The following is a 27,350-nucleotide window of genomic DNA, read 5'->3' on the forward strand; positions in this document are numbered from 1 at the left end:
TACAATCAGGATTGTAGGGGGGCAAAATCAAAACTAATATCTGCCATTAAATCCTGTAATGCTGCTGAGGTCCGCTTAGCGCGATTCCAGTACAGGCTAGGATTATCGGTGGCAAAAAGGGAATGGGAGGACCAGCACTGGGATGAGTTGAAGTCGGCAGGTCAGTCCAAGAATGGTGAGCTGTTTTGGGCTCTGGTCAGAAGGTCAAATGGTGGTGATACTGATCTAATACCCAACCACATTACTGATAGGGAATGGTTTGACCATTTTAGGAGTTTGTATGAAGGGGCTGAGGTGACCGATAATAGAGGGTCTCCCGAATATGTTCCATTGTTCGGGTCAACTATTCCACCTACAACCAACCTCAGTAGTTATTTGTTAAACACTAATGTGCACTGTTTTTAGCCTTGGGTGTGGATAGGATTCCATTAAAATTGTTTTTTTCCATTTCCACAACCCAATCTTAACCACCTTTTTGCACTTAGTACTTATATTCTTTCACATTTTTTGCACTGTTAGTCAGTTTACCCCCTGATGCCTTTAAATCTCGCACCTACATGAGTGATCTCTTCTACTAGATTAGGCTACAACCTACCTAATCTACAGTGGACAACACCACTTTCCTTCGGGGTGAAGGATCCCAAATGATGTAGGGCGGTAAAGGACGGGAATCTGATGGGAAATATCATTTTCACCACGACATACTCCATGTAGATTTCGCGGTTGTACCCTCTAGACAACACAGATTTTGTTAGTTTGCTTTTCTGACCCATTGTTATCCAAGTAGTTGGTTTTCACAACTATTCCGCCCCCCTTTGATCCTGTAGGGCAAAAAGAGGTTGAGGTTGCCATTATTAAAATCATATCTGGGAAGGCACTGGGCCACAATGGCATTCCAGGTGATCTATTCCGTGCCAACACTGAGCAATGGGCCAAATATTTTTCCCTCTTGATTAATGCTTCTACGGGGCTCTTCGGTTCCAAGCTCTTGGAAAGGGGCTGAAGTGATCCCTATTTACAAGAAGGGGCCTAGGGGTGACCCTGCCAACTATCGCCCAATCAGCCTTATTGATGCTGGCCAGAAGGTGGTTGGCAGGGTACTTCTGGAGAGGATTCTTTCATGGGCGGAAGAGAATATCATCATCTCGCAATTCCAGGCAGGCTTCAGGGCTTCTACAGGTACTGTCGACCAGGCTTTCAGGCTGGTCTTGTTGCATTGGAAGATAGTAACCATTGGCAAGGGCGGTCTTTATTTAGCGTTTATTGATTTGAAGACCGCATTTGACTTGGTTCCGCGAGAGTACCTGTGGACGGTCCTGCGGGAGACGGGATTTCCCTTGCCTATCTTGAATTTGTTGGTCCGTATGCACGATGGAAATTATGCATGCATTCGCTGGGGTACCCGGGAGCAGAAAACGGACAAAATCCCGGTAAATAGAGGTGTCCGCCAGGGATGACCTGGCGACGACCCTCTTTTCGTTGTTTGTGAATGGGGTTGTCTCATTTTTGTCTAAAATCAACGCTGATGCCCCCACCCTGGCTGGTGTTAAGGTTCCCGCTTTGCTTTTTGCGGATGATACGTTATTGGTATCAAAAACACCAGCGGGCCTCCAGAAGCTCTTAGATCGTTTTTGTCTCTTCTGCAACTTAAGGGGCCTGGTAATCAATACAACCAAAACCAAGCTCCTTTATTTTAACCCTAGTAGGAATGCTAAATCCACGCTCACACTCGACGAGGTGCCCCTAGAGCGTGTTAAAGTCTTTGACTATTAGGGATTAGACTATCAGACCAACTGAAATGGCAGCCACACATTGAGAAAATGGCCTTAAGCCATAAGCGTGTTCTGGGAGTCATTGGGAGGGAAAAAAAGAGCCTCAATATCCAGAGCCTCAATATCCAGACCCATAGCCCCTGCATTGGAGATTTATGCTGCAAAAGCTGTAGGTTGTGCGTTGTATGGAGCTGAGCTCTGGGGTTTTAACAATGTTGATGTACTTGTTAGGGCAGAAAACAAGTTCTTTAGAGAGCTTGTTTCACTTCCTATGGGTACTCCAATTAAGCCACTCCAGTGCGATTTGGGTCGCCGCTCAATTAAAGATCTAATTGTTTTGCGCCTGCTTCTCTATTGGGCCCGATTATGGCGTACACCCGAGCTATCCTGCTATGCAGACGGCCTAAGAGAAGTCATGAACTTGCAGGGTTCGCACAAAACTGTTTGACTTGCTAGGATAAAAAAGCTTTTTATGGCTATTGGTTTTAATATTGCTTGGGAGTCAGGTGTCTTGGTGTCAAAAGTGGAAATTAAGAGAGCCTATTGGGCATGGGTAGATGCTTAAGATCTCAGAGATACTGACGTGGGGAGGTTGACAGATGAGTTCTGCTTGCACAAGACAGTACGTCGTCTTGAACCCTATCTGGACTTCATTAGGAAACCCAGAGATAGGGCACTTTACATTCAGTTCAGAATGGGAACTCTTCCCGTTCGTGAACGTACATGTAAGTGGAAACCACCCAACCGAACACCTGTTGACTGTCCATTTTGTACTGGTGTACCTGAAACTATCCCGCATTTTTTCTTTGTATGTCACACTTATGGCAAACCTAGGTCGAAATGGTTAAAACCTGTCTGCCGTCAGCTTGAGACCACGAATTATTCTTCTGCCCTCAGAATTTTGCAGACAGATCCTAGCACCACCCTAGCTTGCGGGGTGGCTAAATTCCTTAGTTGGGCGTGGGTGATCAGACTGAAAGACTTACGTTGAATCTATAAGGCGACATCTTTTAACTTTGTACAAAGCTGTAACTGGTTTAATACATTTGTATTATATTTGTATCTTTGTCAAAGATTTTTTTAATGTATGTTCAAAATGAATTGTGATTTTAACTGTAGATGTGCTTTTTAAGATATTTTATATCAAAATAAAGCTTTGTACTACTACTACCAAGCATATCAAACTGATTAACAGATTTAATTGGAGAAAAGCACCCCAAAAAATACACTGACCTGGTGCAATTTCTATCTAATATGCCTAGATTTTGGGCTACAAAGAAGTGTTTGGGCATGCACTGAAGGCCATTGAGGAAATTACCTAATAATCAACTTTATTTTTGGAGAGCCAGAGTGTATGCTTAGGTCTTGCTGCTCAGGACAAATAGTAATAGCAAAGTAGAGGCATTATGAGAGAAATAGAAGAACTATCAATAAGTGAACTTTCACACTGGGGTTTGTGACGGGAAATCAAGTTACCTATCCCCACAGATGCATAGAGAGTGGGATGAATGCTACCCTCTGCCCACCGGCACCCCCAACATGGAAGGACAAACGTTAAAAATGCAATAGGTTTCCCCTTTTATTAAGCTAAAGATATTAGCTTTGCTAGTAGTATTGTACGTTAATTGTGCAATATGTAATGGCTTTATAAATGAAACAAAAGGCATTACAATGGCAAATACATAAAGCAAAAGCATTGGCATAGCCAATAGGTCTCCCCTCTGGGACCTAATAAGTGTTTTGCCAGAGGTGTTTGGAAGTTTGGTAAGAGATGCAATTTAACATAAAGGGATCCCATACCTCGTTGACACATGCAGTACCCGCAGTTCAAACGAGAAGAGGGTATGGGGAAACCTCTTATAAGATCTCAATCAATGGGGAAGGCACGCGTTACTGCAACTTGTGCGTGCTTTCACCGTATAAATATTTGACACATGATCCGAGGCAGTTGAATGCTAGAAGCGAGAGAGCGCGAAAGAAGAGAGAGAAGAGGAGAGAGAGAGGAGAGAGAATGAGAGAGAAGGAGAGAGAGGAGGAGAGAGAAGGAGAGAGAGAAGGAGAGAGGAGAGAGAAGGAGAGAGAGAAGGAGAGAGAAGGAGAAGGAGAGAGAGATAGAGAGGAGAGAGAGAGAGAAAGGAGAGAGAGAAAGGAGAGATAAAGGAGAGAGAGAGAGAGAAGGAGAGAGGAGAGCGAGAGAAGGAGAGAGAGAGAGAGAGAGAGAAGGAGCGAGAGAGATTCTTTATATTCTTATGTATTTGACAATCACCTTTATGTGCCTGTAAAGCGCTCTGATACCCGCAAGGGTCTTGTTTGCGCTATACAAAACTGTCAAAATAAATAAATAAGGAGAGAGAGAGAGCAGGAGAGAGAGGAGAGAGAGAAGGAGAGAGAGAGAGGAGAGGAGAGAGGAAAGAGAGAGACAGAAGGAGAGAGAGAAGGAGAGAGAGAGAGAGAGAAGCATTGGGCCAGGATGCTTGGTTGGAAATGCTGCCTGCGCAGCTCCTCTCGAGACCCCAGCTCGAGGTAATGCATAATCCTCCATTAAGGCAGGTAGACGATTTACCGCGTCTCAGCCGCTGTGTACACACCGCCACCAGGACACGTAGGCTCCTGGGGCCGAGTGCCGATTGGCCATGATTGAAACCCAATGGGCTGGAATTAATAGGAAATATTAATGTGATTTATCTCAGGGCTCGATCCCTCTGCCTCAATACTTTAGCAGTAGGTCAGGTTGTAACTGGATAATATATGGCTGGGATCGATAGTGGCAGATGTAACAAGACCGGCTTCATTTTTACAGAGATCTTAGCGGTCAAGGTAAATTAGCACAAACAGGGAATACGTATTTGGCCCTGTCTCAATAATATATACAAACGAGTTAAAAACATTGCATGCACATGGAACGAAAGCAGAATGATAGCCAGTTTTGGGCGTAAACCTCAATCGCCACAGGTAGCCAGCCCTTTCAATTACACAAATAGCAAACAAAATAAGGAACCAGCATTACAACGGCTAAGTTATTTGAAGCATTTATCCTTATGCTTTGAAACGCATCCATGAAAACTGCCAGTGTTTTAGACGATGTGCTGCTCTGCACACTACACAGCTTGGGGAACGTGACCAGGATTCAACAATAGATCACACATTCATTTAGTAATGAAAGCTCACTACAAGTTGCAAGGACACAAGTAATGCTCAACAGTATACAGTATTCACATAAATAACTGTGTTTAGTTTTCTTTGATTGACAACTTTTCAGTAGATTGAAAACTGTTCCATTTGATCGAGAATCTTGTATACACGCAGGTGCACTTGGAACCAACATGGGACCTACAATACACGGGCAGTAATTTATTTTTCCCTACTGCGAAGAACTTGCTGTAAAACACATTTTTTAGGCTTTTTGCAATTTTCCACAACTTACACAGGCACGCACTATGTCACACATACACAAAAATACACATGCTCAAACACAAAAGGTGCATATTAAACAAGCAGGCAAGGCTGATACAGACAAACATCAAACACACATTGCAACGCAGGCATTCATTATAGCACGTACGAAGCACACACATGCAGGGAGCTGCGTCTGAATCTGGCCCCTTAATGAAAACTCGTGCTTTCCGAAAAATGAGGAAGTTGGTCTGGGACGGAAATTGAGCAGCTGGGAACGAGAGCGGAGGATCGATGCTGCTCTTTTTTAAGAAAGGCAGCGCTATGAATGGGAGCTCTGACCCAGGATGGGCGCGTGCAGATATAGCGTGGAGCTTGCCCCGAAGAACTAACATCCACCCCCTGGTTTATGGCCATTGCACTCACGGCGGTCTTTGTTCGTGCCGCAGAACAATGACGTCACTTCCGGCGCTCCCGGATGTGCGTAGGCTTTTGCAGAGGAAGCATGGAATCCTCCGGCTTCAGGTATATGCAAAGGTGAGAGAGTTGCTCTCCATTGAGGACCTGCAGTTCGAGTCCCAGCCAGCCGGCAGACTGATGGTTTACAGTAGGTGATTTTGGCATTGTGTTCGAGGCAGCTGTGCTTTTTAAAAATATATTTTAGTATTGTGATGGAGTGAATTCGGGAGTCACCATGACGACAAAGCTTGTTTTCCTTTGCTAGACCTATTCCTCAGGCCATGAGCAGGTCTGTTCGCATTTGTTTAATAAGTCTAACAATCGGATTCCACTAAACTATGTGTTTATGGAAATACTCTACGAAGGAAGTGCAGCCTGGGGTTACAGAAAGTATCATTTGCAATCACAGCAGCGCCTTCCGGCATTCCGCATTCATAAACAGTTTGGGGGGTTGTAGGGCTTTTGGATTTTAGGGCGTACATGGTCATTTTAGGGTGGAGGGTGGGTTTGTGTTTTGGGGGGCCAGGTGTTATTTAAGGGTTTAGAGCATGTTTGGGTTTGGGGTGCGAGGGTTAATTTTAGGGTTTAGGGTGTGTTTGGGTTTTAGGGTACAAGGGTTAATTTTAGGGTGTGTGTGTTTGGTGTGCAAGGGTTAATTTGGGGGTTCAGGGTGTGTTTGGGTTTTGGGGTGCAAGGGTTCATTTGGGGGTTCAGGGTGTGTTTGAATTGCCCATCCTGGCCTAGTTGCAGGCATGTTATGAAACTCGAATCCTCCATTTACATATAAAATCACCCAATGCATTTCGGTCATTTCAACCTTCCTCAGGGGTATCTACAATAGTAAAATACATGTCTGTCAGACAAACAAAATGACTCTTATTGCAGCAACTGTAAATTAAACAAATCATTCTTTTTTTCAGCCCCTTACGTGTAAAATTCAGTGTTATTAAAACGGATATAAAATAACTTCACCTGCTTGCATATTCAGTGTCAATCATCCCCTATCATCCAATAGTTACCAACCACCACCCTTCAAGCTGTGCTCTTTAACCCTTAGTATAAACAGAACAGTTATGCATAACAAACAATGACTCAACTAATAAAACTAAACCTAAACGAATAGTGTCACCAATAAGAATCCTCCCCAGTTTACAGCGTGCCGAATCTACTGTCTATAGCGCTTCAATTCACAGTTCTCACCTATGGTAAGCCTGCCACGTTTACAACCGCGTGCCTTTCTTCTCATGTGCTCAAACTTTTTTTTATTTATTTATTTATTGAAGTTTTATAACATGTACAGACAGAAAGCACTATAACAAGAACAATCTGATACATGTCTACGAGCAGACCGTAAAATAATACAAGAAAAGAACACTACATGTACAGGTCGACATCTGGAAATATATCATACATGATCTACAGGTAAAAAAGATGCATAGAAAGACAGGCCATGTCCTGAGTGGCATTGCAGCTGTTCTCAATACACATAGACAGGTAGGAATATGATACTGACTCAGGGCGATGTGTCAAGTCTGTGTGCCTGATGCAACAGGTATTGTCTTAACGGCTCCCATATGTCCTTAGGGCGAGAAGTTGTAGGCAATTCTTCAGCATATAGGTCTAAGGTTTCCTGGCAATAGACCAAGTCTTTGACCCACATTTCCGTTTTGGGAGTAAGCTTACTGTCCCATGCAATCGCTACCCGCCTCTTTGAAAGTTTACAGGGCTCGACAAATCCGAAAAATGGTACTAGTCCTGCAGGTCTAGTACCATGGAAAATCCCCTCAACCTGAATGCAACCCACTTGACCTCCGTCTCTGAAAACGGAGCAAAAGTGACAAGATAACAAGATTTAAAGGCATCTTCATTGCTCATTCCCTTTGTGAGCAATAAAAATGCCTTTAAATCGTGTTGTCTTGTCACTTTTGCTCTGTTTTCAAAGACAGAGGACAAAAGTTAGTTTGACTTCCTACTCGCCAGAAAGGGCGAGTAGGACCTAAAAATAGCTCGTCCTCATCCATTCTCCCTCGCAAATGCGAGCGGACGAGTGGATTTCAGGGGTGGGGAATTTGTATCGCCCGACGCCCTGGACATGAGGATTCTTCTTGCAGACAAGAAGTTTTATTGTCTACTTAGTCCTCCGGACAAGTAGACTTTCTCATTAACCCTTGTGCATGTAATATAATCACAACACCGTTATTATCTGAAATCTTAGTAAATGCGCCTCTTTATAGGTAATTACGGTAACCAAGCTAAGCCTGGTACAGCTTGTGCTCACCGTCAATCCGAGAAGCAGAGACTTCACACTGCAAGTATGCCAGTGAGCGATGCCGGCTCCCATATTAGTTATGCTTCAGGTGCTAAAAGTTGCCGCCTGTGTGCTCTTGGTGAAATAATAAAGAAACGCCACTAATGGTGCAGAGCGGATACCCCTGCAGTGGTAAAGGCAAGCATGTACGGGGTCAGGGAAGGTGAATGTCGTGCGTTACGAGTTCTTAAGTGTGGACAGGAATGCTGTGTATGCAAATTCGCCGAAAGAGTATGACGTCAGAGGAGCCCTGCGAGCTGAAGGGAAGCTGAACAAAGAGGATGTGAGGACCCTGGACGCACTAAATTCCATAAAAGGTCACGGATGTAAGATGTACTTGTATGATAAAACACACACAGATGCTTAAAGGTGCCTGATGTCAGCTTCGAGTGAAATAACACCAGAGAGCCTGAAAAGTGAAAACTAGTAATGCAGGAAGTATTTGATGCACTTGTACAGCGTTCCAAAGTTCCTGATTCAAGGAACTGCTGCGACTTTCCTCTATTTACTTTGCAGAAAGATGACATGCTACCATTTCTAGACATTTATTTTGTCATTTTCAAAAGAAAAGCATTTTCTGTCCAGGGGAATAGATCTATTCATTTGGGTAGTAGGCTCTGAAGACTGAAAAGAACGGGCTTGTTCGAAATATATGGTGGAGATGAGAGAGATGGGGCACCAGTCAGGTCACAGACCTGCAGATAAGACTGGCACTTCTTTGCGTGGGATAGTTGGAGAACACTAGGAGAACTCCTGGCACACGCAGTCTGGGTCAGAAAAAACAGGAGATTAGAATAAGGAGCACAAGATGCCTCATCACTTCACCTGCCCTGCTGGCACAACAATGAGCCGATAGTAAGCAACGCAAATGTAACTTAATATGTGAAATCCTCAACGTGGATTCGACCATACATGCTCATATTCTGAAAGTATAAAGAGGGTGATTTAAAACAAATAAAAAAAAGATCGTGGGACTGTATTTTGTCCATAGACCTTCATTGAAGCAGAGGCATTTTCAGGTGGCAGACTGCTAAAATAAAACTGTTTTAAACCAGGAATCTCCTGTGAATCTGGTCTGTTGGCATCCATGGCTCCAACAGTTACCAGTTGCGTACTGCTTGGCTCATACGGAGCAGCAGGGACAAAGTGATGTGTGGGAGGATGGGGGCCTCCAACTCAGGCAGCTAGCGATTAACAATGTTATGGTTGATAAACATGACATGCCTATTGTACGTCAGGAGCTCCTAGGCCACGAGGCACTTACTGAAAGTGCAAAAAACTCAACTAGTGGGAACCAAGTCCCAACCAAGAGGCAGGCAGCAAGCAACGGTGTGGGAAACGGGGAGGGTTTCAAAATGCTCAAGGCTTCTTTTACTACATTCTCTCAAAGGCATTTATTTCCGAATTTCGGTGGTACTGACACTGTACAATTCCTTCCTTTCTTCACTAGGAGCACGCTGGTGTTGTTAGGTGCACCCATTGTTTCCCCCAAGCTGCCCATTCCTCCTTCTCCCCGCTTCCCCAGTTTCCTAACGTCACTGCATTTTGTTCCCGTTCAAGTAACCTAACTGATCAGCTGCTACAATTAGTGTTTCACCTTTTCTCTAAATAGATCCTTTACCTAATGCCATACCATAATCATAAATGCCCGCCTCAGACTGTTCTCGAATGCCCCCATATCTGCTTTGAATCATTCAGCTGCTTTTGCCCAGCCTCTCTTCCTCCCATCACTCGCTGAACCTTTAGCACCACATTCTACAGAACTATATCCCACCGGTTCACAAATCCTCTCCTATTAGCCAGTACTTCTTGTTGATATTATTGTGCTTCACACTTCACTTGTGCTCTTTGCAAGGTATATTAAAACAGACTTTACCACTATTTAATAGGATGCTATTCAGTGACCGTAGAAGGATAGATGGCGGAGACTGTCCTGCCAGGGTTTCTAAAATTCTCTTCCAGCTTGAGTCCAAAACTAAGAGAACCTGTAAAGTGTCATCGGCCCTCCTTCTGTTTGAGTATAATCATGGCTGGACGCCACCTGGATCCTAACACCTAAATGCCAAAGTAATGAGGAAACAAAGGTACACAGCTTGTTATCACTTACTTAAAAGAAGCTACGATTTGGAGGCCTTTTTATTTTTATTTTCTGCAACTTGTATATGCAACACATATGCACTGTAAAAAGTTCACATGTGTGAGTACGTGTGAGTATTTACAGGAATAACAACTTAAATAGCAATTCCTATTTTTTTTATTCAATACTTTCAAAACACTACTCATCCCACTGTAGGGTGTCAGAGCGCTTTACATCACACGCACATTATACACGGACTATTAATCATACAAATGTGTAGTGTAAATCAATGTACATGATGCATAAGGCAAATAAGGTTTTAAGGTGTAGGCGTCACAAAGAGTATTACTGTTCCCGCACTCGGAAACAGGAGCTGCACTCGGCTCAACCCACGGGCAAACAGCCCGAAATCACCGACGCTGTGTGAACTTTTACACACCACCCCCATTCTGACGGAACGGTAACCGATTACTTTCGGTACCGCTCTCCTGTAAACAGAAACATCCCGATTAGGACCGGGACGGAATTATCACCGGTCTCCCGATAACGCGCCTTGATCATTCAGATCAGCCCTGAAGATTCACAGCCACATGCTGTGATGAAACACGTGTAGGCTAGAGTGATAAACACAGTGATTCTGAGGAAAGAACACTGTTGAACAATAAAACCTTTTGAAAACTTATGCTTGTTTGATCTATCCCATTGCTTTGACCATTTGACCATTTGAAGATTGAAATTTGATTTGATACACTAAGTGTGCTCTGGATTCTTGTCCAATTACATTAGAGAGAGGTCCCTGAACCTCTTCTCTTACAGAGGTTAAGGTTTTCCTCTGCCAAGAAGCACCTAATTCCATACCACGACATTTTAATACTTACCGTGATAAGCTGAGCGCCATATTTCTGAACACTTAAAAACCTGTTCACTGATTTTATAAATAAGGTTTTAAGGTGTAGGCGTCACAAAGAGTATTTACTGGTAGGAATTATATGACAAGATTGTATAGCTGGTAGAAATAAAAAGTTGGGTTTTAAAATATAACAGTGCTTGGGATAGTCCATTATTTATGTTAAAAAAAACGTTAGCAGCCTTGTAATAACAGATTAAGAACAAACAAGGTTCTAAACCCACGTCTTGCAGTTTACATGCAGGTGCTTGATGCCGGTTCATAGCTCATTGTGCTATATTATAAAAAATGCAAATTATGAACTGCAAGTAATAAAACAGTGGTCCACTTCCCTGTCTACATAACATAATAATCTGTAATCTGCATGTGACCTGATGTGCTTTGCAGAATACACATTAACACTATGCTACTTCATGTGTCAAAACTGTAACTAAACAAAACAAAGATCTCCCCAGCAAGTTCTTTAAGCACCAGAGTTTCATTAATGTTTTATTATTATTCCCTGAGATTTACTAGGCACACAGAGCTCGCTGCAGCACATGCTTGGACCCCATTAAATATTGTAAAATGCAGATGTTGCACCCAATCAAGCAAGAACAGATTTTCTGTCATGTTTCCCCTTGGTGCCAATTTATTGGAGACATAAAAAAAAAAGGTACATACAAGTTGACCCCTTTTCAGGACTCCGCCCCGTGTGACTTCATCCTCTTTTTGTTGCCCACTTTGATCCCCTAATTTAGGGGTTCCCAAAGTAAAGTTTTTCCAATCCCAGAACTGCTCATGACCATACAAGTTAAGAGCAGGGAGTTTTGGCTCACAAAGAGATCTTGATTTTCTGACTTTGCCTCTTCTATTAACTACCTTTCCCCACTGGATCACAAGCAAAAACTCTCGTCGCTCTCTTTGTCCTCCAGGCTACATGTCTGCTCTTCGTCTGGCCAATATTATTTTATTTAGGGTTTGTTTTCTCAGCGCTGTTAATCACCAGAGGTGATTTCCAAGTGCTTATCTGAGCTATGTCCTCTGGTACTTCTCCCTTTGATCTTGACAAAGCTCTTCTTCTTTTAACAAAGTTTACACTTTATTTTGTACCACTGTTGACTTTTCCTATACCTATTCCTCTGCAGGCCATCCTTCCCCATATTTTCGATTTATTTATAAGGCTTAATAATCTTCTTCTGTTTTTAGAACTATAAATGATGGAACTATAAATATTGTTTACTAAATAGTACTCAATTTGATAGCCTTAAATGGAAGGAAAGCAAAAGTTGTATTGCCAGAATCTGAACTCATAGTGTGCAGACCACAGCAGCTGTCTGGAGTAAATCTTTGCTGTGGGGTTTTTCTAACTGCACGCCATTCCATTCTCGTAGTCTGACAAGTGTCTCGAGGACTGCACGTCTTGTGTAGCGCCTGATTTTGTTCACTCTTTTGCATCCACCCACACACACACCCTTCCTCTTCGCCTGTGTCCCAGCGCCCCTGCTGATTCCCAAGAACGAGGCACATAAGTCAAAGGGAGGCTTTTTTTTATTCCAGAACAGACTGGACTGGGCTAGTTTCCCTCTCAGAGTCCTGCGGGAGCACAGGGTGGACACCCACCCTCAGGCCCCGGCCAAGGAGCGCCCTTTTCTGCCGGTTTTCTGAGAGTGGTTGCCGATCCCACCCTGCGGAGTTCCTCAGGACGTCAAGCCTTCCCACGCCAGTAATTAACTCTCACAGATTCAGGCATGGAGGTGCCGCGGCTCGAAGCAACAAACCCGGGCCCTGGCGAGCCCCGTAACATCATGCAGCGGCCCAGGCCAGCCTGTGGTAGTACTGGGGAGAATGCATCCCTGCTTGAAGTATAGGAATCAGTCTTCCATTTCACTTGAACAGTGCAGGTACCCCTTTGCAAATTAAAGGAATGCAGGTACTCCCTACCTGCCTATCTGAAGCAATGCACACAACCTCTTACTAACTCCCTCCACGTTCAAGCCAACTCTATAACCCTTCTTCAACACCACTCATCCCAGATCTTCCAAAATCCCTCCTCGCTACCCAAATACCTATCCAAACTGTATAGCAATCCAGGGAGGGGCTGCCAAAGGTCCCTTCACTTTCAATCTCTTCTCCCACTGGGTTCTCACTTTGATGCCATCCATCCCAGACCCTATTTTCATTTTCATATTTCCATCTATCCTGTCCTTCACTCCCCATGGCTACCTCTTGCATACCTGACACTTATCATGAGGCGTTTCTCTCTGCAAGTCCTAACGGGTCTACCTTGACTCACAATGGCTCCCCAGCGTTCTGCCCCATCGCCAACTCCTAGGTTTCATCAACCAGCATCCCTCATGTGAACCACTTCTCTCGCCATTCCTTTGTCCTCCATTTGTTCACCACTCCCTCCCCGTTTTCCCATCTCTCTCTTCACTTCCATTAAAGCCTGCCTCTGTTGACAACACTAACCCACCTTTATGGTCCCATGTACCAACTCCTTCTCTCGTACGCCCACTTCTGGTTCATCACCGCCTGGTACAACTCCTTTAGCCCCTGTGAACAACCATTAATTTACCCTTTGGTCCAGTTCCCAAACACACTCCGTTTCATGTACTATCACCAGCCTGATTATGGGCAGTTCACCCTTAACTCTTTTTTTTTTTCGAAATTCGTCTTCTTTCCCTTCATTTTCTCCACCTCGGTCTTTTGCGCTTTAACTTTCTCTTTTGCCCCATCTGTCCACCTTTACACACTCTTCTCACTGACACTTGTGTGTATGTTGCCTGCTAGTTGGGTCGCCCATCTCACAGCAGTCTCTCACTTGGAAGGACCAGGGCAGATGATTTCTACACACCCAGGCCCGTGAAGCAGGGGATGGAGGGCTGTCAACGAGCCGACTTCCCCTCACTGCAGAGAGATCGCTACCAGGAACAGACCAGTACTTTGGCAGCAAAATGGGCCATCTGTTTTGGCTAATAACCTGTCATTTAAAACTTACAGGGATCATATGTCACTGACCGGGGCTGGGAGATTAAGCAGCCACAGGCAGCACGGACATTAACAAATAATACAAAATTCTTAGATGGTGCACCGCACAACTAACTTGTATCTTATTGCTTAAATAATAGCCATGCCTAAATGCGATAAACATATAAAAAATATATAGATATTTAGATATATTTAGATATCTATACTACTATTATAAAGGAAGAACTTTCCACCTTTGAGGCGGGTAAACTCGGGAACCACAGCGCCAATCCACACACCCGATACATCGTTGTAATCGTGAGGGTGTGCAGATGGACATAGGCTATATAAACTTAATAAATATACGTTATTTAAAAAAACATTACCGAAAAAAAAGTAGTCCCTTGGAAGAAGCGCCGGCCGTGAAGTGCGTGCTGACGTGTGGAGCGCGGGGAGGAACGGCATCCAGGAGCGCGAGGAGGACTGGCGGACATGGCGCGGTGAGGAGCGGCGGACAAGCGGTGAGGAGCAGCGGACAGGCGGTGAGGAGCGGCGGACAGGCGGGGAGGAGCAGTGAGTGGCAGATGAGGTAGGTTATTTATTTATTTATTTAGGAGCGGTGAGCAGCGGAAAAATGAAGCAAAAATGACAATCATGAGCAAGAGGAAGCAAATGGAGCATTACAAAAATGAGCCAACCGGTGTATTACAGGAGGAAAAAGTTACGTGTGCCGGTTACAAAAGCGTACATCGTGAGCAAGAGGAAGCAAACGGAGCATTACAAAAGTGAGCCAAACGGTGCATTACAGGAGGAACAAGTTACGTGTGCATGTTACAAAAGCGTACAAAGTAAACATAGAGGTATAATACGCATTACAGGAGGAAAAAGTGACGTGTGCGGATTACAAAAGCGTACAAAGTAAACATAGAGGTATAATACCTCAATATATGGAGGAAGGCTCCGGGGGAGCCACGGACAATGTCGGGGCGGGCGGGGGCCCTGAAGCCTAATTGCTCCCGGACAACGTCGGGACGGGCTGCTAGTACTATTATAAAGGAAGAACTTTGAACCTTTGAGGCGGGTAAACTCAGTAACCACAGCGTCAATCCACACACCCGATACATCGTTGTAATCGTCAGGGCGTGCAGATGGACATAGGTTATATAAACTTAATAAATATACGTTATTTAAAAAAATTACCGAAAAAAAGTAGTCCCTTGGAAGAAGCGCCGGCCGCAAAGTGCGTGCCCGCCGTGAGGAGCGCGGGGAGGGGCGGTGTCCAGGAGCGCGAGGAGGACCGGTGGACATGGCGCGAGGAGGAGCGGTGAGGAGCGGCGGACAGGCGGTGAGGAGCGGCGGACAGGCGGGGAGGAGCGGTGAGCGGCGGATGAAGTAGGTTATTTATTTATTTATTTAGGAGCGGTGAGCGGCGGAAAAATGAAGCAAAAATGAAAATCGTGAGCAAGAGGAAGCAAACGGAGCATTACAAAAGTGGGCCAAACGCTGCATTACAGGAGGAAAAAGTTACGTGTGCAGGTTACAAAAGTGTAGAAAGTAAACATAGAGGTATAGGAGGAAAAAGTGACGTGTGTAGGTAGCAAGAGGAAGCAAACTGAGCATTAAAAAAGTGAGCCAACGGAGCATTACAAAAGTGGGCCAAACGGTGCATTACAGGAGGAAAAAGTTACATGTGCAGGTTACAAAAGCGTAGAAAGTAAACATAGAGGTATAGGAGGAAAAAGTGACGTGTGCAGGTAGAAAGAGGAAGCAAACGGAGCATTAAAAAAGTGAGCCAAAAGGCGCATTACAGGAGGAAAAAGTTACGTGTGCAGGTTACAAAAGCGTACAAAGTAAACATAGAGGTATAATACTGCAATATATGGAGGAAGGCTCCGGGGGACCCACGGACAACGTCGGGGCGGGCGGGGACCCTGAAGCCTAATTGCTCCCGGACAACGTCGGGACGGGCTGCTAGTATATAGATATATATAGATATAGATATAGATATATTCACCAAAGAAAGAGTTAGCCTTTAAGATGAGCCGCACACAGGTAGGTAATTTTTCATCAGTCCCATTTATAGGATGGTTTTTATCTTCCTGAATAGTGCGCCCTTTTTGACGAGAGGTGCACTCAGATTTTTTGGGCTCGTCTAGCCGACTATCTGCTGTTTTGTTCGATTGCGTGGTGTTGCTGGGCCCATGGCCCGGGATCCAGTCTGTGCCACTTGCATTGGCCGTTGAACTCGAAAGGTCGGTGTAACTGGAGTTCCCGGCTCCTGGGGTTTTGGGAAAGACGATCACCTCTGTATGCGTAAGTTTTTTAGTTTTCGTCAGTTGGGTCTTGTCTTTAGGGCTTGTGCCAAATAGTGTTTGTCCCTCCTCCTTGGTTTTTCGAGTTTTTATGCTCTTTATCTATCCCGATTGATGAGTGGTGTGTCCCCTCTTTAATATTAGGTTCCTGTTTTAGTTTGATTTTTACCTGATTAAAGATAGGAAAAGCAACCAGCGTCTGCGTATTTGCAGGCGGACAATTTGACATCTGATTTCTGTTTTTTCTTGCCCGTTTTTTTTGCTGCCTAGTTAGCCCTTTTAGGTCTTTTTGATTACTTGCCCCATCCTGGTTTGGGTGCTCCATTCCCAGTATTTTGCAATTGTTGTTTTGTAAAATAAGGGGTCTTCCACCTGTTTTAGGTTCCTCTATTATCATTGTCGGTTTGTTTGATTTGTTTTTTTTCCACCGCTGTTTGCCGTGCTGACACGTCCGCCTGATCTGCATTAGATTTAATCGGGTGCTCCTTTTGTGGGCTTTTGCAATTTTCAAAGAAGATGAGGTTGCATCCGATTGGTGTGCTGCTGTTGCTCTGATTAGCGTGCTTACATTCTGTTAATATGTCTTTAAGTATTGATGTCAAATCCTGTAATTTTTCCAATATTGGGTGGCAGGTACAAAACTGAGATGCTGCCCACGGTTGTATCTGATCCTTGATGATGTTGAAAGTACTTGCCATGGTGTCTAACTTTTTGTTTATATTAGATATGTATTCCGCCATCGTGTGGTATTTGAGACCTCCCTCACTGCAGGCCAGGGCGCTAGGTCAGCCCTGCTTAGCCTACTCGCAGTTGAAAAAAAAGTGAATGCGATGTAGCACCACAATCTGGAAGGTGTCTGCCTGCCTGACTCTCCTATGAGATCACGAGAGCCAGGCAGGCACTGAAAGGCTTTAATGGTTAAGTGGATGGTAATTGCTCTTACCATCCACACCTAGAAAAGTGTGTGGACGGAGCTCCAACCCTCTTTGAAAGAAACTGCTGCTGGTACAGATGAACCACTGAATGCTGCCTGCATAATTCATGTGCATGCTGGGCTCGCTCTGTTTACTTTAGAGCATGTAAACAGGAGCTAGTTTTGCACATGAAATGTGCTCAAATAGATACTTCAGAGTGGATGCAAGTGAGACTGCGTGGTTGTGTGCGTTGCACAAGATATATGGCTGTAGTCATTCGTGCACATTCCCAGACTCAAAGTCCTGTAAGTGACGAGCAGTAATCTCTAGAACAGGGCGGCAACATGCTCACAACGGCGGGTCAGCAGCAGGTAAAACTGGAGGGGTCTGGTGAGCTATACAGGCCGATGCAAGCTTGCGTGGTGCAAGCGGTGGCGTGCTCAGCTGCCCTGGATCTTTTCTATTAATCATCTACTCCTGCTGCCTCCTGTGACGGATCCGTTCAGTGAACGCCGCTGTCTGGCCGGGGGAAGCAAAATAATGATTGCGGCGTGGCAGGCTGCTGCAAAGTAATGAAAGTAAAGAAACAAAACTGCTGCTCTCCCTGTTGCGCAATCAGCGTGAGTTACCGATAGAGTATTTGTTGCAATAACGTGACCTCACCATGTCACGTGAATGCAGTGGGTATCCACGGCCGGCCATAGAATCTGGCCTAACAATGAATGCTCATTGCTGCAGCCCGTGCAGCTATGAGCCACTAGGTCGGCGCAGCGCTCCTGACCTACCATTAACGAATGCACTTTGCACACTACTACAGTTTTAACAAGAATGGCACGCAGAAGTAGATGCCTGCTTGTGCCCTGGGGGGGACGTAGACTGCGTGCTAGTACAGGAGCACTGTAGTTGGTCCCTGCTTGTACCCCTGGGGCACTGTAAAGTGCATGCTATAACACAGCAATGCCGAAGACGCGCACTGCCTGGAAATTGAAAGGCAGGGATTGCGTGCAGGTGGCTGCTAGTTCTTGAGTTACGAGGCATGAGGGATTGGGTTGGTGGGGGCTACGAGAAGGCATCAGACTTCGGGAGGTGAGGTGGGCATGGGAAGAAAGTAGTCTGTGCAGTGAAGGGGCCAGTAGCCATGGAAGGATACAAATGACTGACATGACTGTCATGGGGAGGGACTAACAAGTTTAAAACCAATCGGGAGGCAGCATTTATAACCTAAGCCAATGGAGATGGTCCAGAGAGTGGGCGGAGCTTCCACACTATAGTGTATACTGCATGCCTCACAAAGCGATTGCAGTACACTTTCTGAATGACGTTTTAACTTTTTGCCAAATTGTGTGTAATTCTATAAAATGTGTTTTTTCTGTATCGAAGAGCAAAGTTTCCTATTGGAAATATCATGGGGAATCAGCCTTTTGTTACCCCTTTTTAGGTCTCGCCTACGCAGCATGCATACGCTGCATAGGGGGGACCTCTTAGAATCGATCCGCTTTTGTTCCCAAAAACGTGCACGCGTTGTATTGCTTTCCGTGTTGTTCGACCTTTCCTTCTCTGTGTTCTATAGCGCTCAGCACTGCAGTTTTGCGGTTTCCAAGTGCTGTAAATCATAGTTATTATTACCCCCGTTTCAATACCACTGAAATTATGAACCCTGGAAGGATGAAAAGGCAGAGGTTAAGCTTTCAGGATTTGAACTTGTGATCAACCGCTCCTACAGACATCCATCCGCATCTAGCACTTAACTCACTGAGCCAACTAGCTGGCCTTAAATGCATGAAGTGCGAAGAAAATGAAAGCAAGAGATAAAAGCAAAAGGAAGAGCTTGGGAGAAAGTGAAATAACCATGTGCAGTGATGCAGCCCCACAGCAGCAGGTGCCCTGCTCTGGAAGCTTTGACAGGGCCTGCGGGGCTCCTCTCTGTTCACCCCGGGCATCACAGTCCCTCCACTCTGCTGTGGCATGTCTTTCAATCTGCCCTGGGCCCATGCCCACCTCGCTTTGCTCTCTCCGTGGTTGCGTCGCTCTGTGCTCTCCTCCCGCCCCCTCCCCCCAAACCCTCTTCTCTCAGCACTCAACCTCATGTGAGCTTCAGGGCGTATTCACCTTTGCTCTCTCTACGGTCATTAATGCCCCCTTAACATACCCTTTGGTCACAGCCAATCTGGAGTCATAGCCAAGACAATGTGGGCACGCGACAGACGTTGCATAACTGTATGATTTGCTGATCTCTGCAGATCACTTGTTTATTGTGACAGACGATTTAAGATCTTTTCGTAGTATGACAGGGCTCTTCATGTGTAGATATATGCCCCCACCTCTGCCCTTGTATTTCGGTGCACTTCTGAGCCTGTAATTCTTCTAGGCTTATTTACAAGCCCCTGGCGCCGCCCTCTTGCATCACTTGGAAAAACCCACCACTGTGACCTCCACTGAGGTATTCGTTTAAAGTATAGAAGGGTGGTAGTGTTTCCTGTGGCACCCCAGAGAAAAACACCCATGCCTACCTCTGTGAAGCAGCAGGGTTGAATGCAAAACACTTCACAAATCAAAGTCCTACAAAATTATAAACTACTGACGGAAGGTGTGTTTACAAATTGCTGAAGTCATGTTATTTTTTTGCAAATGGTGGTTTCTGCCAACCAGGAAGTAGATACTGACACATATGGACCCAGTGAGCAGCAGGAACCATTCCTGGTGGACAGAAGCCGGGGTGTGTAGAAAGCTTCCCCACAGCAGTTTTCCTTCAGAATGTTCTGAGTAAGTATGTCAATATGGCTGCATTACAGGGTGACATTGTTGAAGGAAACTCTCGGGTTTAGGCGCATGGTTCGTTTTGTCGTTCAGTGCTATCGACGTCTGGTTAGGACCAAAACTTGGGGGAACTTCTTCAGAAATGTCCTTTTCTCTACTTGGGCTCCGCTTTCTGGAAGATGACACTAGTGCTTTTAGGCACTTGCACTGAACACATTTGCCTTTTGACAACAAGAAGTTGTCTGGTTTAAACTTCATGTACCGAGGATTTGAGGTCTCCTTTCAGGGTGTGGTGGGTTGCATGGATTGTAGCACCTACAGGAGGTACAATAAAAGGATCGCTTAGGTACCACCGGCTTTTTGCTGCTGGTAAATTTTCTGAGTATTTCTGTGATTTACAGGTCAACCTTGTAATCCCACAAATGGCATCGCTCAAAATCTGTTATTAAAATGTATGGCATCATGGCGCCACGGATTTGTACCATTACTGCAAAACTGTAAAAGGTGTCGGAATGTAGCAAGTAAAGCACACTCTCCTCTCCTGCCCTGTTGGAAACAGAAGCCTCTATGGCAGTGCCCGCTTTGTCCAGTGAGTATCAGTGCTTCAGCAGAGATCTGCCCAATCACCGACACTCTGCTCATTCAGCGCTTGGCCTCTCTGCTGAAACTGCCATCGGCAATGACGATTTTGGTGGAGGTTTTGTGAGAAGTGACGATTGGCCCAGTAATAGCAATGAAACCGCAGGCAGGCTTCAAAACAGAAATCACCGGAGGAGGAGGGGGTGGTTGATTATCCCTGCCCATTGGGGGTCAGTTAAACTTTTATTGTACCAGGTCGATGCAAAAATGCTAGAGACCTCAGCGAAGCAGCCTAAAGTGGATCCATCTATCTGTCTTTCCATCAACCTCTATCTACCTAGCTTGTACATCCTTTCTGTCTGTATTGTGAATCCATCCTTCCCTTTATCCGTGGAAACTTTCTACCGTGACTTTTATTATAGCGCCTGCTACACCGGTTTCATGGCGCTGGATGCTGATATGAAGTTGATTTAAGTGTGACATTGAAATCCCTCAGCGCAAGCGTTCATTTTCGTTAATTCCTGGGTCTCTTGGCTCATGTGCCCCTGTGTGCCGCACAAGTTAGATTACCACCTGGTTGGGCTTCATCGCTCACTAGGATCGCTTGAAGGATGGCCCGGTGTTCAGACATAACCCACGCGGTGTCTGCCGTCACTGTCTCAGCATAAGGAGTGTTTACATATGATATTATCCACTATACGAGGAAGGACGTAAATGGTCGACAATGTCTGGTATTTGTTGCTAATCTTCTTTAATAAAATACGTGTCTTCACTTTATTAGCAGCCACTCTGTAAAATAGATTACATTCTTGGTGAACATTCAAACCTCGTTAAATATTCATTTACCATAACAACGTTGCCCATCCTCCCTTCCAGAGCCGGTCTTTGCTAAGATAGCGCCTTGGGCGTGGGCAGAGGGAAACGCCCTTGCTGATGGTAGTGAATGAAATGAGGCAGCAGGGGGTCCCTTTTGTGTTCACTGGTCAGTACCTGTAAGAGCAGGGACTGGCCTCGAACACCAACATCCCCAGACCACCCCCAGCTCACCTAAATCACAGATAATTTAGATGCCTCAAGCAGATGATGGTTTTCTTGATGTGTGCCAGCAGGGGTCAGAGGGTGAAGGGTGGGTCAAGAAAGGGGCTAGAGGGGTGTTAGAAACCTCGCCCACAGTATGATAATAAAGGACTTAACCCACTTTAAACTGGCAAATCAGACCGAAACGAACAGGCAGGGACAACGCTGGGGCAAGATGAGAAGGGCGCTGCTGTTGGTGTACCTTAATCCACACAGCTCCCTGCGCCCCTCAGAATATTGGTGCCCGGGCCAGGACCCAGCTCGCCCATACAGAAGGCCGGCCCTCTATTTCCGAAGGATGTGTCTGCAGCTGGCACAGTGAACACAAGTCACCCCAAGCTCTGCTCGAGGATGAGGCTCACCAGTGGTACTAACCGGTCTGCTGGAGAGGGCGGGCCTCAAGTCTCGAGCCGGTGGAGCAGTCTGTCTGACAGGGATGGAGATCAGCCACATTTCCTGGATGAGCGGTGCCTATACAAAGGAATCCCCTTGGCTGGTTTATTCATTTGCACTGATTTACATTGCGCCCACATTCCATTCCACCTTACCGACACTTTGGGCCACCGCAAACGTAAAGAATACAAGATGGCTGCGGCTATAGCTGGATTACAGTGCTGCACATGTAGGTTTTCAAATCCACCAATCACAGCTTTTCAATAACACTGAAAATAAACATTGACAACACTGCAGGAGAGAACCACAGCGTTCTTAAAACAACAAAACCTTTACTGTTTTCTTTGTGGCAAGAGTTCATCAATGCTTCTCCCTCTAACAGGAGCACATTCCAAAGCAAGCATCACTATTGAAGTTGTAAAACCAGCATTGGCAAAGACAACAAATCTGTCTTTGGCCCTGAGTTTTTGTCTTAGTCAATCCTGTTTTAAGAAGCTATAATTTCGAGGATCCGCTGGTCACTCGCCAATATAAACAAGCATTGGCATAGCCAATAGGTCTCGCCTTTGGGACGTTATAAGTGTTTAGCCATGCAACAGTTGTTGTTGTTGCGCCAAGGATATTGTGCTGGATAACTAAACACTTATAAGATCCCAAAGGCGAGACCTATTGGCTATGCCAATGCTTGTTGTCTTGGCCCCCAGTTCATAAATTGGCTATCAAAAAGTCCAGGAGCAGCTAAGGTGGATAAAACTATTTTATTTTGTATAGATTCATCCAACTGCACCAAAGTTAGTAACAAAACAAAACAAGCATTTACAATGCAACGGTCTCGCCTTTACAAAATTTAGAGCTATTGGCATTGTAAATGACAATTTTTTTTATGTGTTGGTTTTGAAAACAGATAAATCAATGGCATTGTCATTTACAATGCCAATAGCTTAATCTCTCGCAAATGCGAGACCTATTGCATTTGCACCCACACACACACAGAGCCACACATACAGAGCCGCCACACACACACACACACAGAGCCACACACACACACACACAGCCACACGCACGCACACAGAGCCACACACAGAGCAACACACACACAGAGCCACACACACAGAGCCACACACACAGAGCCACACACACAGAGCCACACACAGAGAGTCACACACAGAGAGCCACACATACAGAGGGCCACACATACAGAGCCACACACACACACATGAGGTACCAGGTTTTTAGGAACCCGGCGGTGCCAGGGGGAACACCCAGAGACCTCTTGAGTCCTTCCTGTTTTGGACCACAGAAACACAGAGTCTTCTAGGTGATGTCAAGGATCGAGGTTTTATTGGCTGCAACCAAGTAACAAGCGTCCTAGAAGTACAACAGCACAGTGTGTATATTCTCAGGAGACTGTTCGTTTTTACAGAACCAGCCTTCTCTTTTTATACAAAAATATCAGCTTCAGGCAAGAATTCTTTGTTTTATGGTTCAACCATATACATATTTTCATAACAAAGAAAAAGCAGTCATGATCGCAAGCCCACATTTTCGTATGTCCAGTTAGTGATTACCCAGCCAGGCCCAGAACTTTCATCAGATATCGATGAACCCCCAATAAAATCGGGCACCTCCTCCTTGTAAAACTAGCCATAAAGAAGAAACAGGGACAGGTGTGTGTATGATAAAACGTGGTTTGTATGCGGTAAATGGTTTATGACATGTTGTGCCTTGATGCTAATCCCGCTCGGCCATTGGGATGGGGACTGCCCGAACAGATTTGGCTGGAGGCAGTGGAGTCAGCTCGCCCAGGTCACAGAGGAGTCAGCAAAGGTGTACGTGTCCTTTCAGATCGAATTCGGCCTTGTTCAATTGACTATGTAAGGGCAACCACAAGATGGATGCCGCTCACAAAATGGAACCCGAGGGTTCAAGACGAAAACTATGATTTAAGGGTGATTTCGTCACTCAATCGTGACGCAAATGCACAGGCATAATGTCCTAATCATTACCGGTCTGCCAATACCAAATTCGTCATGGTATGATGATATTTTCTGACACAAGTGTTGGGCTTCGGTACCACATTATAGCAGGGTCCAGAATTTGCAGTACCACACACAGCCACACATACAGAGCCACACACACAGAGCCACACTGTACAATATGGCTAAAAGAATCACATTGACAAAGCCAATAGCTCTTATGTCGGTGAGGCCTACTGGCTTTGCCAATGTTTTCTTTTGCTTGGCAAAGATATATACAGGCACTGACTTCTAGGAAGGAGCTACATCTCACTCGGAAATGACCAGTTGCAATGCATTCTACAAGTATGAAAATCATACATATTTCCGTGGTACCATAAAGCATGTTCCATATTAGCGCTATATGAAATCACAAAAGTAAATAAAATCTTCACATTAAAAACATAAAGAGCACACAGTCCAGGCCAGCATCGATTGTAGTAACGTGAAGAATTAAATGCACTGTCCCGTATTGTTCTAGTTAGTGCTGTTGATATTGGTGGGGAGCAGTGACGGGGGAGGCTGGGTGATGTTGTGGGGTGGGCTGGGGATGGGCCAGGGGCGGGCCGCTGTCCCTGGGGAGGGAGAGGCTGCAGGAGGAGGGAGTGGGAGGGAGTGGCGGAGGAGGCTGGCTGAGGATGTGGGAGGAGAGCGTATTCCTCGCCAGGACTGGGGAACAGCCCGGATCTGCCGAGGCCCAGAGACACACAGCACAGCAGGCTGGCACACACACACAACACCTTGCACACATGATGACTTGTGCTCACACACACACTGACACTCACACAACTTGCACACACCCTGACACTCTCCCACACACAACATGCTGACAAACACACACCATAACTTGCACACACTGACACACATGCACACACTCATACTTCCACGCACACACAACTTGCACACACGCTGACACACACACACATCTTAACTTTTGCACACACTGACTCATGCTTACAAGCAACCTGACTCACACAACTTATGGACACACTTACAACTTGCACACAGGTGACACTCACAGCCACCACTTACTCACACGCTGACACTCGTGCACGCACCCATACTTGCACACTGGCACATTCATGCAGGCACCCACAACTTCACACACACTGACACACCTACATTTTGCACACACTTGGACTCATGGTTGAACATACACATATACACACACACAGACACACCTACAGCTTGGCACAGCCAGGGCCCTCACATGCTGCTCAGAAAGATGGATAAAAGGCAAAAAGGAGAAAACAAATGAAACAAGCAAGGGAGGGGCCGGTGGGGGGGGGGGGGGGGGAGGGTGTCCTGGGCTTTCACCCTGTGCGTAGGACGGGCGGGGTCCGTTAGATTCTGGCCGATGTTATAATCCACTCTGGATAACAAGAGTATTTAGACAACGTCCAGACTAGGAGGGGAGGTTGGTGAGTGTCTCACAGTACAGCCCATAAATGGTCAAACTGGACAGCACCGCACAGTTCTCTTTGTTATACGAAAGTTCGACTCTGCATACAGCAATTGGATCATAGGACCTTGCCGGCAAACGAAAATCTGGAAACAACGACCCATAAGCACAAAACATTAAGGCAAACGATAAAAATATAACATATTCGTTCCTAATGCAATTTACTGCCAACACGGCGATCTGCAGACAGGCGTTAATCTGACGTATAGGCTTTCTAAAAAAAAATACAATACAAAAAAATCGAAACCGCTAACATTTTATACTACATAAAACAAGATAAACAGTAGAACGAAATCACTGAAGAGTACAGTAAAATAACCACTCTCTCGCAGGGAGTCTACTCTCTTATATAGTGATCTCATTTCAATTCAGCACCACGCCGCACAGAGCCGGGGGCATTTCTGGTCTCCGGGCAGGAGTAGCTAGGAGACCGGGGCGCTGGCAATGCAGGCCTCTTTCAGCAGGCTTCCCATGGGCATGGGTCACAGGGCGCCGGAAAGGTCTGAGGAAAAGCACAAAGAACGTGGAATCTGGAGCATGGGAGCTCCTGAAAACTAAAACTGGTGCTATATAATGAAGTTAACAGCACATACACCATCAACGCGTATGGGAGGCGACAGAAAGGCCCGTCTTGCAGAGACATACAATATTTGAATGCAAAAGCCTATTCATTGCCAGGCCGGCCCACTCAGCAATCCATCAACAATACTACCCAACCTAAGAGGTGGGCCTATAGCATAAGCAGGGAGTTAAATACTTTCTTTCCAGGACCCTGACTCTCACATTCTCAAACAGAATCCCGTGTTCAGGGTATTATAATTGGTAAAAAGTGAAAGTGGCATCACTAAATTGAAGAAACTTAATAGGCCAGAGTCCCAAAACTTTTTTTTTTTTACGAACCTAAGTGTTAATCAGGTGCGCACAGAAAGCATTACGATAGCCACAAATCGAACGAGTATTTAAAAGGATTAGATGTAGCGCGAGGGTGTTACGGAAGAACGCATGCTTCATGTTAAGGGGAGAGAGCACGTTCTGTTTAGATAGTTGATTAGGGAGTCGAAGGGTTTTGTTTAAACATAATGAAAAAATTACATTAGAAGAAGTTTATAAGAAAACTTGATTTTAAAGAAATCGTTCGTAAGAGGAATTTGAATAGGGCAGTTTAACGGAAGCCTACCGTTGTGGGATGAACGTCAGAGGATTCCAATCAGTGGAAATGCGCGAGGTCTCTCTTGAGGCATACGCATGCGTGGAGGAGTTTGAGTGGATATGGAACAGAGTTGCGCTGCGTCTATGCGCGTGCATTGCGTTTCATGTACGCATGCGTGGTGTTTCAGTGCTTTCAATGCGTGTGTATTGCGCAACAAGTACGCATGTGTAGAGATTCAGTGTTTGTGAGTGATACTGACAGGCGATTTCTCAGAGAGGAAGACTGAGATTTAATAGAAATATTTAAGTTGGTTAATTAGTAAAGGAAGGAAGATTTGCGGCGATTATTTAAAGATAGATGAATATTAATATTGGTTGCTAGTTGAAACAACAATTACGAAATGGTAAATACTTACAGAACAAGTGAGGTCCCGGGCCGGCAGCCAATCACAGCGTGGCCCGGGGAATGACGTCACGGGGGTGTCCCGGGCCGGCAGCCAATCACAGCACGGCCCAGGACACACGGCAACAAGGGGCGGGGCTTAAAAAAGACACGGAAATGCCCCCGAATCGTGTTCCGACGGGGAAAGAGTGACTGACAGCCAATCTCTTCCAATGGCTAGCCTCCATTTATGGAGCTAGCCAATGGAAGACAGAGGCGGGACTAAGCCCCACACTGTAGGACATAAGATTTCGCCTGGACGGAGCACTAGTGCTCTGGCCCAGGCGAAACCTAAAAATGCTCTTTCTATGAAAATTCTAACCTACCTAACTAAAGATTGCCGACCACTCCTCTTGATTTTGGATACACATACTGTAATATTTGT

At 45.4% G+C, this 27,350-nt stretch overlaps 1 protein-coding gene across 3 annotated transcripts in view; it reads left to right on the plus strand.

Moving 5' to 3' along the window:
* The first annotated feature begins 5,576 nt into the window (after positions 1-5,576).
* TBCE (tubulin folding cofactor E) overlaps positions 5,577-27,350 on the plus strand; it is a 28,069-nt gene continuing 6,295 nt past the window's right edge. The window contains exon 1 of one of the 3 annotated variants that reach the window (XM_086924472.1): positions 5,577-5,702. The gene's annotated coding sequence lies outside the window, so the exon portion shown is untranslated. Of the gene's footprint in view, positions 5,777-27,350 lie in introns of all 3 variants that reach the window. The other 2 variants (XM_086924471.1, XM_086924473.1) reach the window with 2 other exon arrangements.

The sequence above is a fragment of the Lissotriton vulgaris genome, chromosome 5 (genome assembly GCF_964263255.1).
Source record: "Lissotriton vulgaris chromosome 5, aLisVul1.2, whole genome shotgun sequence".
NCBI lineage: Eukaryota > Metazoa > Chordata > Amphibia > Caudata > Salamandridae > Lissotriton > Lissotriton vulgaris.